The 14,438-nt window shown below is 41.5% G+C and overlaps 1 long non-coding RNA gene across 1 annotated transcript; it reads right to left on the bottom strand.

Annotated features, from left to right (window-relative positions):
* Window positions 1-2,247: 2,247 nt before the first annotated feature.
* LOC145449395 (uncharacterized) lies at window positions 2,248-12,157 on the bottom strand. The gene is made up of 2 exons (XR_013918246.1): window positions 11,922-12,157; window positions 2,248-3,138 (listed from the first exon to the last, which is right to left on the bottom strand). It is a non-coding gene; the product is annotated as an uncharacterized LOC145449395 (long non-coding RNA).
* Window positions 12,158-14,438: the final 2,281 nt, after the last annotated feature.

The raw sequence follows: 14,438 nt of genomic DNA, 5'->3' as shown, positions 1-14,438 counted from the left end.
CAAAAAAATGCCCACAAAAAGTGGATCCTGCAGCATGTTTTTACATCAGTGTTCTACTTCGCCTTCGATAAATGTTCCGGCTATTTTAAAAGGAAACGGTTAATATGAAAGTCCAGAGAAAGATCCGATGACGGAAAACAATAAGGAATTCAATAAAAAGAACGAGGATAGCGTCAAAAGAAAGACAGTGGATATATAAAGATCAAACACTGTTGTTGTTGATGGATAGTATTATCTGTATTCACAGAGACTCTTAAAGGTAGTGGCGAGATATAGCGCAGTGGTATAATCTACAACTGCAACATCAATGGGTTGCGGGTTCGAGTCCGACTCGGAATTCGTACCAAAGTGTTGGAGGTTTATCTAGGCTCCTCCTCGCCATCTCATCCCTGTGAGCTGTGTCTTATAAAATAGCCTAGAAGTGCGCCGTACTACAAGTCAGTAGCTATGGAATAAAACGAAGAAAAAGAACTTGGTGTAAATGATCATATGGTAGTCGACAAACACCATGAATACCCCAAACAAACAAACTCTCTGATTTACAGAACCTCTATCCAATTATCTACTAGTCGCTGACGATTGCCCCTGACGAGTGTCAGCCGAAAATTTTAGGGCATATTTCAATATTAGTATGGTATGCAGTTGTTTACGATGCTCCCTAACTTCGAGTGTCTCTTCAATATGTTACTGCTCACGCTATCCGCTTTCCTTCCTTTAGATTTGCTGGTAGCCTACTACACCTGGCCATGCCACTCAGCCAGACATACCCTCGTCAGTAATTATATGAAACCGTCGCATATCAAGTGGTTATAACGTCTATACTAGTGTTTTTAAAACTCTTTCGACCCCCATATGTTCCCTTCGATTTGTATCTCAAACCCCGCGTATCCTTCCCATATGTTCCATAAATCGAGAGAGCGAATTTTTATCTCGAAAATCTGACAAGCCATTTCGCGCTCGTGCCGGACGGGGCATTGAGCGTTAATGGATGCAAAATCGCGTGCTATGCCGAGGTGTTCCATTGAACATGGAACACTGGAGGTTCCCCGTGCAAGTCTCGTGGGGCTTCCCCGGAAGTAAAGACAAACACTCAACGCATACATCCGGTTTGTGATGACATGCTCGTCTTGGCTATCATTGGTTGCAGGTAATTAGGCCCGATCAGTTGTTGAATTGTGATTGCTTTGATGGTGCGTTGTACGCACTGGCGTGGGCAGTAGGGCTCTTCAAAAATGACTTATTTTTCTGAAATCGTACTGGCTACTTGATCAAATTGTTAGGTTACCTAATTTAGGCCTACACACAAAATCTGGTTCAATTCCAGCCAGTAACCGCTTTGCTACAGGAGAAGAAAGTTTCTATTTATTATATAAAAATAAATATCAAAAAATTTGAAAATTTTCTGTTTACCCCATTGAAGTGTTAGGCTGTCTATAGAAACGATCCTCACCAAATTTGGTTCAATTCCAACCAGTGGAAGCGGAGTTATTGTCGTCGAAAAATTTTGATTTGAATAAAATAGTATTTACGGTGAGCATAAATATAATAAATAAGCAAAGAATCGGTCACCGTAAATACTATTTTATTCAAATCAAAACGTGCCATGGACGAACCAGAACGTCCTGATTTCTGAGATTCGCACACTGAATGCGAACGGGAACCTCACGCTCGCACCATCCCAATGGGCCAATAGATCTGATAAATAAAGCATTCCACCGAAAATCAAAATCATAGAGTTTGAGATTAACGTTTTGCGATCAACCGACCCGCAAACGATCGAAAGATTTGAAACCGGCCCGCGATCTAGTTTGAGTTTGACACCCCTTAAATATATTCTAAGTGCACAAATAGAGCTATTGAGTTGGTGATTTACCAAACAGATCTCCATTGTACAAAGCCCGCCAGTTTACCCTTCGTGCATCCAATCGTCCTCTTTAGACCTAGCACTCATCCGATATCGTTAACGCCCAGGAATCCCTAGCTTCCGCTTTCGGAACTACAGGTTTACCAACGCGCAATAAAGGCCAAGAAATTGCTTTACTGACGGCTTATGGTTTTTCGTCATTTGAGCCGCTACTCAGTTGATTTCCATAAGACGCACGAAATGCCGAAGATAACGAAGGAGTAAACTTACGCTACACGGTACGACTACTACGACAGTACTCCAGCGTGAACCAGCAATTGAACCAAGTGATAAATGTCTTTGGTGGTATAAATGCTATACATCTGACGCAAAAGATGTAGGAATAAAGAGTGAACAATTTAATAGAACGATATTCGAATAAATTTCAAAACAATCTGTGCGGCGAAGAAAATAGATATTCATTAACTTTCGACGTATCCGTCTACCGGAAATTGAACCCAGATCTATTGCGTGGACGGCAACAGTGCTAACCTTAACATTAGTGATTCTCAACCCTTTTTGTCTTCGCAGACCCCCTTTGGACCTTCACGGAACCCCGCGGAACCCCCACACACGTTTAAGTTCAGATTTAGCTCAATTATCCTGGAACCGTCATCTGTCCTGTGCAAATAATGGCTGTAGGATAGTGATAAACAGAAACAAAACGACTTTTCTCGAAAATATCATATTATTTATGCAAAAATTGGGAAAGATTTCCATTATATCAAAGCGAATTATGTAGCTGCATTTTTTGAAATAAGCGGCCGAGTCTGGAAAATCTGCGCCGTCGATTGTATGAACTAGTGTCGAATATGTGAATGTAATAATAACGCGTAACGCCTCTGAAGACACTTTTGAGTATGATCGCGACATATATGGCACAAAACTTGAGCAACAGAATTTTAATGAACATACCGTCAAGCCTAGTCATTTATATCTAGCAGCTCATCTTGAAGAGGTATTCGGGAGTAGCGGTTATGTATATTACAGAGGGAAATGGATTTTTTTACAAATCAATTTTGTCCAAATCCCAAAGAAAACATCTCCAAACAGCAATATGTTTGTATCTGTAGGCTATTGGCAATTAGGCAATTTAAATGACTTTGCACAGAAGAATATCTCATCTCAGACGGCCATTCTGTTTATGAGAGTCCACGAGTCTGTGTCATTATCCCAGGTAAAAGTAGTTGTCACAGATTGATCAATCGAAAGCTACTCTCAATCTGGTCAGGCCTCTGAAAATATATGAAAATCACACTCTGAAATATGGAGAAAAGAGGGCATTGTTACCAGGGCTCTGGAGCCGGAGCCGGAGCCCGGAGCCGGAGCCCCGGAGCCGTGCATTTTTACCGGAGCTGGAGCCGGAGCCGGAGCTCTATATGAAATTCAGCCGGAGCCGGAGCCGGAGCCGGAGCCGGAGCTGGAGACAGTTATTTGAGGGGTAGCTCCGGTTCCGACGTATTTCATAAGATGCTGTTATCTATGCAACAACCATATCTGCTGATTTCACATAACTCAACAGCAGGCCTTCGCGAAATTAAGAATCTTTTCCTCTTTGGCGCTACCTTTTCGGACTAACCAAGTTTCAGGGGATCAGCAGACCAGTCATATGTTCAATGTTCAATTTTCATACGTGAGTGCTGAACCTCGCGGTATGCGAAGTATGCCTGTGAATATTGTGGGTATTCGGCATACCCGCAATTTCATCATCAGCATAACCTTGTTGACCAATTGCACGATTCGAAAATAATGATCTCTATTTACGCGAAATGGGAGAGAGGATAAAAACATGATTTCGTTGCACATGTCGATATGACGAGCACGAGCTGAGAAATTCCATCTCATCGTTGCTATGAATCGGATGAGCAAATACTCGTTCTTTCGTGTTAGTTCTTTAATCGGGCCGCGAAATCGGACAGTGTTATTGAGTATGCAATCATGCATGCTAATTGGAATTCATTACTGCGCATGATCGTCATTCACTCCAGTAAGGATTTTCGAGCGTAAATAGGGGATGGCGAAAGAGTAGCCCAAAACGCCGTTACACTCAGCAAACAATTGTCGCGGTGCGAGCTACTCAACGCGATGCCAGGAGTCACGACCCCATGGTATTTTATGTTGGAGACAAATTACTGATTTGATATGCGATTTCCAATTTGTAATCATCTGTTTCGTAAATTCATTCTTGATGTATGCTTGATACTCTAGTATTCTCGGATTATAGCGCACTGTGACTTGTTAATGTGCAATGTGCATACTGCATAGTTTACTTCGTTATGGACATGGCGCAATGTGCATGGCACAGCGTTTAATTCGATTATTCGATTAGTTTCTACGGGAAAATATTATATTCCGATCAACTTGATCGATACCGAATGGAATGGTTACGAGTGCACCAACATCCAACGTCAAACCATTGGCCATTTGGTACAAATCGAATTTTACCACGTCGTGATATCCGCCCATATTGCTCTTACTACAATTACAGTTGAATAATAATCGCACATTTAAAGATTGAATTGAGCTGTATGGTTTAATGTTAACGAGTACAGTGCCAGTGTTAAAAGGCCGCATCCGAAATTTAATGCTGTACATAGCAATGACACGGAGTAAAGTGCGTTCTAGTGCAACAATGATGTTATCGACAATTGATAAGTATTCATTATGTCGTCACAAGCCGACACGGCGGCACGACGGTGTATTCGTTGCTGCATCCGATGTTACTGATGGCTGACAGACTCTAGATCAGTGCTCTTCAACCTTTTTCGCCGTGGTACACCCTTTCAAGGTTTGCTCAAAACTCGTACACCCCTGTTCATTAGGGGTCTTCAAACATGACTATTTTTCTCAAATCGTACTGGCTACTTGATAAAATTGTTAGGTTACCTAACTTAAGCCTACACACCAAATTTGGTTCAATTCCAACTAGTAGCCGCCTTGCTACGGGAGAGGAAAGTTTCTATTTACAATATAAAAATAAATAACGAAAAATTTGAAATTTTTCTGTTCACCCCATGAAAGTATTAGGTTGTCTATAAAAACTATGTTCTTCAAATTTGGTTCAATTCCGACCAGTAGAAGCTGAGGTATTGCCGTAAAAAAATGGATTTGAATAAAATAGTATTTGGTCACAGAGTCTATTCGCAGCCAGTTAGGCAGCCCGCCACGCAAATTTAGGCTTACAATATTTTGGAAATCTAAAAAGAGAACAGTTTTTCAGAAATTTGAGAATTGCAAAACCGGAGAAGAATTCTACAAAACCGGTGAATTTTTCCCACTTGGTGATCAATTGACAATAAAAAAAAGGTCATCTTTCCGCTCAGAGCTCGAAATATCGTTTTTCTCTCCGCATTGCTAGGTGGATGACTAAAAAAAGGTCAACTTTTCACTCAGAGCTAAAATCACAGTTTTTCACTCCGAAATACCTGCCGGAGCGTCACTTCTGTGCTGATTTACGGCATATCAATTTGCTCTAAATCTGACCTAAATTTTCAAAAAAGAGGACAAAATCTCAAAAAAAGAAGACAAAAGGGCGTCCTCCGAGGACACTTTCAAAAAAGTCAAAAAAGAGGACAAATCCTCTTAAAAGAGGACGTATGGTAACCCTACGCAAATTGGAATTTATTTCGTGTCAGAGCAAAAACAGCATGATATAACGAACGATAATCAACCTAAATGTAACAGTATTGGGGGGAGAGTAGGTGAAGCTACTGCTGCAGAAGCGGTAATTCAGATCAGCGATGATAGCAGGCGCACCAGCCTACTGCGCATCAGGCCTGCCACACTCCACACACAGTCGATAGTAGCACATGGGCTGCAAGAGATGTCAGTAACCTCAAATCGTATGCCGCTATACACAGTCTATTGTCGCTAATTTACATCACTTATAACAAAATACTAGATTGCAAATGTATGGCGAAAGATTGGACATATACAATCGGCATTTTAAAACTAAAGGGTTTCGATTTCAACATGGAAGCTGTTTCGACCCTGGCTAGCTACGTCACTTCATTTATGTGCATTGTGGTATTTATTAGCGTCGGGTAGGAAGCACGGATTCAAAAAGTCTGAGCTATCGCGGCGGTTTCCTCACAAATCAATAAAATACAAATGACTAGCTGAACACATGTTTGTTAACTGCATACTTTACAACACCAAACGGAACCATTGGTCTATTGCCGACGGCTAAATGAATAGAAGAAATATTTGCTTATGACATCACAATCAAGCGGTGTACAGTATTACACTTGAGATAACATTGTACCATATTGCTCGTTAACCGGTGCGTCAACCTGTCTATACTGACCTATAAACCGGCATTTGTGATAGCTAGCCATCGGCTCATTGTTACTCGGATCTGGTACACCCCTGTACACCCCATCCGAGTGGTACACCCTTTGCGAATTCTGGTACACCCTAGGGTGTACGACCACCCCGGTTGAAGAGCACTGCTCTAGATTACTATAGATCAGTGGTCGGGAACCTTTTTTGTCCGAAGAGCCATATTAGCCCTATTTTTTCCATCTCGACTCCCAACGAGCCATACATGCCAATCAACTGTTACGTCACAATTGAAAATTCGTGACGTCATGGTAGCACTAATTCGAACTCACTACATGGGATTCCTCGTGTGGGCCATATTTTCTCTGTAAAAACTGGTATTTATTGTTCGAAAATAAAGCTCGAAACGAGAGGTAAGGCACAGACGGGCCAAGCCTCACCATTGATAACGCAATTCACCGTAAGTAGCTTAGAATATATTATTATTTGGATGTGACTGTCACACTGATTCCGAAAATCTAAATACTTCTGAATACTTCTCAATTCTCAAAGTATTCGGCGGTAACATAACGTTGCGCTACACGCATACACAGGGCCGTAACAGCACTTCGTCAGCCCCCCCCCCAAAAAAAACTTTGGTCTTGGGCCCCCATAGGGTTATAGGCCTAACTTTAGGGGGGCTTCGCCCCCCAGACCCCCTGCCGCCGATACACTGTTTACCGCGATTCATCACATTCAGTGGGAGTTTGTTTAGTGAATCAGCTTTTGACGCCTAAGCGCGCGAAGCGCGGAAAATTTCTAGAATTCATGATTAAATCCGTCAGTATGATCGAGAATTGCATATATACTGTTATCAATTTTTATCTTCTCTCTGCTCACGTAATCAGATTTACCGGTGGAGCTGAGTGAGGTGTGTTTGAAAAGGTAGGACGACTCAATAATCATTAAACATCTTCGGGCGTATACCCGTTGGCAGGAACGAAACGGTACCTCGTCAGGCCCCCAAAACGTGGGTCTTGGGCTCCCATAGGGTGTAAAACGACCCCCCATCACGTTGTTCGCGTTTGTCACGATATCATCTGTACTGTATTGTGAGCCAGCGCGAAACGCGAAAATTATCAATAATTTATGATAAAATCGGTCCATCAGATCGGCGATTGCATATATATTATGCTAATATTTTATTGTCCTCTCTACTCACGTAATTAGATTTACCGGTAGAGCTGAGTGAAGTGTGTTGAAAACGGGAGGGCCCGTAAATAATAATTAAACATCTTCGGGCGGGCGGACCCGTTGATATGACTTCATTACATGATGTTATTTCGTGACTTCCAGTCTGCTATATCAAAAAATATAGAATTGCCCAAACGTAGGTTTCTAAAATAAGAGACGCACACGATTTCAAATTGGTATTTCTTCACTAGCATAAATTTTTTTCCAGCGGGATGGTATTTGTCTTGTGAGGTTCGGATTGCAAAGACAGGAACATTCGGCGCCAGTCATTTAGGCGCCTATGGACAATTAAACCTATATGTATTTTGTATATATAACGAAGTCTTCGGTCAGCATACGGGCATAGACCTTTTCGGCCAAGGTTTTCTCGCTGCCAATCGTTCTGGCACACTTCTTGGAGTCGCATGTTATATGGCCTAAAACTTGATTGTATGTCTTGGTGGGTCGTGGCGCGGTAATGGCCCAATACCCAATAATAAAGATAAATGGCTACTTGAATTCGCGCTCAGCGCGGAAAAAATTTGAAAAAGTTGCATAAATTTTCAAAAAATACTCCATGATTTATGCTAATTCACGAAATAATTTTGGGCCCCCTTCGAACTCGGGCTCCCCCCCCCAATTGGGGGGTTTGGGGTGCGGCAGTTACGGTGCTGCGCATGCATTTTATCGCCGGTGCGGTACTACAGTGCTATACTTAGTTGCCAATCAAGAACGTGGATAGCCATAGCGTTGTTTGTAATTCGAGTTTGTAATTGTGAATGTCTCATCCACAACAGTTCATTTCGCGCCGTAGATCAGGAAGACAATTTGTATTTGAAAACTGCGTTTTGAAATGGGCGTCGCCGTATCTGCTATATGCTCTTTGATTAATCAACTTATCGCACAATTCAAGATTTCGAGTCGGGTACAGAGAATTCGCGAGTGATATTGGCCGCCAGCGTGACAGTAACTTAAATTTGATGATTTTAAAAGGAGGGGGTCCGAGCCCCTAAACCTGAAGACGCATTGTCTTTACCTCTCAAAGACATGTTTATACTGCCACGAGAATAATTATTCTGGCCGTGAGGGAAATTTATCAACAAATCACTGCAATATAGATCAATTCAGTACATAAATAAATATTTGGCAAAGAGCCATATCTTATGCCCAAAAGAGCCATATATGGCTCGCGAGCCATAGGATCCCGACCACTGCTATAGATAACTAACCTACGGGTAAATTAGTAATCTATATAGACCAGGGGTGGTCAACCTCTTCGGCTAAAGGGCCACATGAAATTGACGAACGAGTGCGCTGCATACTAGCCGCGCCAGGCGGGTAAAATTTTCCAAGTTAATATTAATATTACTTGGGCATTGCGTGTCGACTGTATACCGCCCGCCGGGCTCAGTCTGCAAGGACAGGACTATTCGGCATATAGACATATCGATATCGAAGATTTCCGCTAATATACGACAATCATTTTGTGCTTATAATTAATCGTCGACGATCTTTCTGCGAGCGCAAACACGAAAATACTTTTTCTCGTAATTGTGAATATAGTTAGACTCAATCGGCTAAATCAGGCGTTCTTTCATTTTCAGGTGGGGGTAGCAGAGATGAGCATGGATTAGGATTAGGTTTTGAAAAAACAGGATTTGTGAAATTTTGTCGGATTTGGATTGGATTTGGATTAGACATTTTTTTCGGAACGGATTAGGATTTGGATTGGATTGAGCTATTTTCTGGGAGATTGAAATGTCGTGTGGCGAATGGCGACAAACTTTATTCAGATCAGTTATTAATGTACTTATGGTTACTAAGTTATCTTGAATCAAGTGAATCGTTGGTTGTGAAAGAAAATTTTCGAATCCCTCCATTGCATAAATTAATATTTTTTCTGAATTTCCAGTTGGAATCGGATTAGGATTGGACATGGACTTGAATATGGAAAAGTTATGGATTAGGATTTGGATTTGGATTTGAAGGTTCGGATTTGGATTGGATTAGGACATAGAAATTTCAAATCCGCTCATCTCTGGGGGGTAGGCTACAGAGAAAGAAATCGCGTGACAATTAAACACGCGAAGCGTGAAGAAAAATTTTACTGCTTTTTAGTTTATTGTAATGTACGACGATTTACTAAAAATGTGACTGGACCCTGGATCTGCCAATGCGTCGGAACTGATATTTTAGTCCAGTCATCGACATCCCAAGTGCCGCAGCCAGACTAATCATATTTTTGGTTGGCCTAGCGAGTTCACAATCTGAGCAATTCAATTTCAATAATATAACAGAATTTCGATGTATATATATAATGGGAAATTAGCTCGCGGGCTACTCAAAGCCTTCTCGCGGGTCACATATGGCCCGCAGGCCGCAGATTGCTCACCCCGGATATAGACAGACACCTTCGATAGTTGTCAGAGCCGGAGCCGGAGCAGTGGTAATATTGCGGCTCCGGAGCTGGAGCCGGAGCTGATGTATGATAGAAGAACGCTCCGGAGCCGGAGCTGGAGCAATGCAAATTTACGGCTGCTCCGAAGCCCTGATTGTTACGAACTTTTGCAGCGCGATGATATAAAAAATGCACTATTAAGTATTGGCGCCACGCACCAATTGTTTGATAGCAATGCGTCGAGATGAAAACAACTTTTTTTAGCGGTTTGCAGTGTTAATCGGGAAAAAAGTATAGTATGAACTGTTCGAAATTCAATATCAAAGGCTTTTATGACTGTATGACTATATTTGATGACTGTCACGTCCCAGTTACATAGCTATCTCATATGAATTTAAGTGAAATATAAATTCTTTTTTTTCTGCGTTTACGAAATATCCCAGTGGCATCCCTGAGCTTCACCGTCGCACTTGCTCGACGATTTCTTTATGTAAAATGTTGTAAACATATGTTGCGTCATTCACTTCGTTTCCAGATGATACAACAGCACAGACTCTCAACTCTCCACTTGCAACATATTATGCACATTGCACAATCATCATACTGTCGAGGCTCGGCTGTTCACCATCGATACTCTGCTGTGCAAAGGCCGTCTGATCTAACGTGAAAGTAACGTAGGTGTATATTAATGATATGCATGTACAATTCACAAGAATGATATATAGAAGGTGGTGCCGGTTGTGCCTCATTATACTGGTCGACAAGATTTTGGTTTTCTGGCCAAAATGAGGAGTCGCTTTTTTTCTATCACGTCAAAATTAATTATAATCTGAGACTTGAAATTTTCCATTTCACTGCTAAAACCAGCATGTTTTGTGACGTATTCCTTGCTGTTGGGTCATAGCTATAAGCATTGCGACGTCATTGGAGGTGGTAAAAGTACTTATCATAGGTACTCAAGTAGAAGTAGAAGTAACGACGTCAATTCCTACTCAAGTAGAATTAAAAGTAAGTTTTTATAAATATGTAGAAAAGTAAGTATTCTAGGCCTAGTTTTTGATATCAGTATCAAATTATTAACATTTTCTTCCTTTCAAAAGATCACAAGACAGTGATACAATGAAAAGATAGGAAGGGGTGAAAACGACATAGAGTAGTCTTTGAAATCAGACACCCCCCTGGGCCTATGCGAAGTAAAGAAGAGGTATGCACACTGTACAGCACACTGAATGAGAAACAAAGCAAAATTGAGGCTCTGAATTATTCGAAAACAAAAATCTTTAGCACTTGGTGTGCCAATGGTTTGGAGAGAGCCACATGGACATGAAAAAGATTGTTACTTTCGCTCATGTGGTTGTTTTTTGGATTCAATGTAAAAAATCAGAAAAAAATTCAATATCCTATTTGATTTGCGCAATACGACCCAGTCCTCATGGGCCAGATGTCACAATTCCATTGCCTACAAAAGTTTTACCAACAGCTGAAGAAGATTCTCTCGGTGAAGAATCTTAGTCTGAAAAATGTTATCAGCATGAGTGTGATGGCGATCAGCAGATATATAAAGTTAAATCAAGCTGAACTGGATAACTTTGTCATAAATTTGAATTTGCCAAATGAATCTCCTCTTATTGTAGGCTCCAGATTGAAAGTCAAACCCATACGTGGCACTGATACTACTTTTGCTTTGTATATGCATCGTGATATATCACTATAGTGAATACACACGCTACTTTGCCTGGGAACCCCCTTTAGTCTATTGTGCCAATGTTCAAGGTCTCATAGAGACATTGGGAACTGTGAATTGCGCCTCTTTATTTATACATCAAGCCTAAAAGCTTACTTAGTCGCACAATACAAATCAATGTAGCCTACTTCTATCCTTGTAGCTGGTGCAACTGGCATCAAGGGGTCCTACGATAATATCAAATTTTTGATTTCAAATTTGGAATATAGTACTGAAACTACTCAAACGTGTAAAGTTTCCGTTGATTTTGAACTCATAAAAATGCTGCTGGTTCAACTGTCTAGAACTACAAGGTATCCTTGTTTTATGTGTGAATGGGACAGCACAATACCGGTAGCGTACATCCGAGCCTCGGCCAGAATGGTGACTATAAAAATACATACCTGTGTTGCAAGTGTCATTGAGAGTCCGTGCTGTTGTATGATATTCATATGGATTGTGGAAGTAAAGTGGGTGACGCATCATTTGTTTTCCACGTACTGCATAAAGAAATGGAGCTACATTGTGTAGGTCGTGTCAGGCAAGTGCGACGGGAAAGATATCGCGCCAAAAATTTGGAAACGGCTTAAGAAACGATGATGCGCAACAGAGGCAGCCGGAGTGAAGCGGATCTTATCCAAAATTCTCTATTACGGTGACTTTATGAAGAATATAGTAGTGACCAATTTCTTTTTCGACCTGTGCGTCAATTTGAGACTACATCATTTTTAGAGCGCAGTGCCTCTTTAATGAACGTCCTTCCTGTCGCACCTTCCTGTCCAACGGTATATACTATATAATATACATCATGCGCTCATGGTATGATCGTGTGTATGTATATCGTGAGTCGGTGTATATATGCCACAAATAACATTCTTGTAAAGAATAGTTACTGGAAGAGGCTATGGTCGCGCGAAGCGCGGAAATGTTTTCAGATTCGTCAATAATTTTAGTTGTTTCACATATTATTATCAAATATTTATCCTTTCCCAGCCCATGTGATCATATTCATCGGCAGAGTTGAGGGAGGGAGTGTCTTTAAAAATGTAGGGCAAGTTATAAATGATGATGCATATTCGGGTGGGCCAATTGTTATTAGTCACTTTGTTGCATGCTGTTGGTTGTTGACCTCCCATCAGGATTATCGGTGTAGTGGTAATATTGGAATGTCCCAAACGTACCAGAAACAAATTTCTTTCGTGAGGAGCACACGATTCCAAGTTGTTGTTTCTAAATGAGGTGCATCATTTTTCTCCGTTGTTCACATCTGTAGGCTACTCTGGGGCTCAGATTGCAAAGGGCACTGCTATATATTAAATTCGAAAATGAAGTCTAATTGAATCGCTCGCAGCGCGAAGAAAATTTCAAGATCAATTAAATCTTTCAAAGATTAATTATTCTCTCAAACATTCCGGATTCATTTCTTAAATTCAAGTTCCATGTCGACGGCCGCCAACACTTACTAATTGAATTACGTGTCCACGGCCGCACAAATTACATTCTACGGCCGCTGGTTGCCCACCCCTGATCTGAATTATAATACATTGGGCTCAATGTCAAGTTTGTATATATTAGGGCAGTGGTTCTTAACCTCGCCACCAGTGCCCCCCCCCCAGAGGCGCTGGCGATTTTGAAGGGGGCGGAAACACTCAGGGGCCGATATGGGCGGCGCTGGGATCAGGGGGCGATATGGGGGGCGCTGAAGAAAAATGGATTCGCAGTAGATGATGTAGTAGTAGGACATATCCTTAATGAGTAGGCCTATTTAGAGCAAATCAACATTCCACAAAACATGTCGAATCCCGAAATTTTTATTCGCGCTACGCGACGATGTTTTCTACATATGTTTTCATAAATGTAGTGTGTCAATATATTTCATGTAAAATGAATTGCGCGTACGTTTAGATCGTCAATCTCCCGTTAAAACACTGCCGTCACGCTTGCTAGGGTTATTTTCAACAAAATGTTTCCAACTAGGTAATATATTCTGCAGCGCACAGCGTGGGGAAATCGAGGAAGGATAGGCACTGTATGCAACTTTTGAGAGTGAGAGCCCCTTGTACAAGAAATATGTTTTGAAGCTTTGTGCACGAAATGAATAACACGCTATGGGTGCGCAAGAAAATCGTTTATAGGAGGACTGACGAAGTGTTGTTACGGCCCTCCCTCTTACCATTTGTCTTTATATACAGTCCTTACAATATCGGGAGGGGGGCGCTAGTGCCCGATAATTTTTGAAAGGGGCGCTGGAAGAAAACAGGTTAAGAACCACTTGAGATTTTGTCTTCTTTGTTGAGAATTCTGGTCAAATTTACTGTCAAATCGGAGTGGTATACGAAAGTAAAGCTCCGGCGCGTATTTCGGGAGCTGAGCCGGAAAATGACCTTTATTTTTTCTTAGTGAACCGGCCACGAAGTGAGAAAAATTTACAATTTCTCCGGAATTCTGGGTTTGAAAATTTTGAAAAAGTGTCCTTCTTTCCTGATTCCAAAATATGGTAATCCTATTATAACGTCTATACCAGTGGCTTTTAAATCTTTCAACGCCGCGTATCTCCATATGTTCGCTACACGATTTATCTCTCAAACGCCGCGTATCCTCCCCACATGTTCGCTAAATCGAGAGAGCGTATTTTTGTCTGGAAAATCTGACATGCCATTTCGCGTTCATGCCGGACAGGCCATTGTAGGGTAATGAATTCAAAATTCAAGACGTGCCATGCCGAGGTGTTCCATGGAACAGTGAAGGGTCCCGAGCAAGTCTCGGGGGGCTTCCTTGGAGGTCAAGACAAACACTAAACGCATACATCCGGTTTGTGATGATACGCTCGTCTTGGTCATCATTGGTTGCAGGTAATTCGGTCTGATCAGTTGTTTAATTGTGATTATTTTTATGGTGCGTTGTACGACAGTACGCAGTGA

Source organism: Botryllus schlosseri, chromosome 11 (genome assembly GCF_051294905.1).
Source record: "Botryllus schlosseri isolate E-star chromosome 11, Bs_hap1, whole genome shotgun sequence".
NCBI classification, from domain to species: Eukaryota; Metazoa; Chordata; class Ascidiacea; order Stolidobranchia; family Styelidae; genus Botryllus; species Botryllus schlosseri.
Note: the sequence above shows the minus strand (reverse complement) of the source record. Positions and strands in the feature narration are given on the sequence as shown.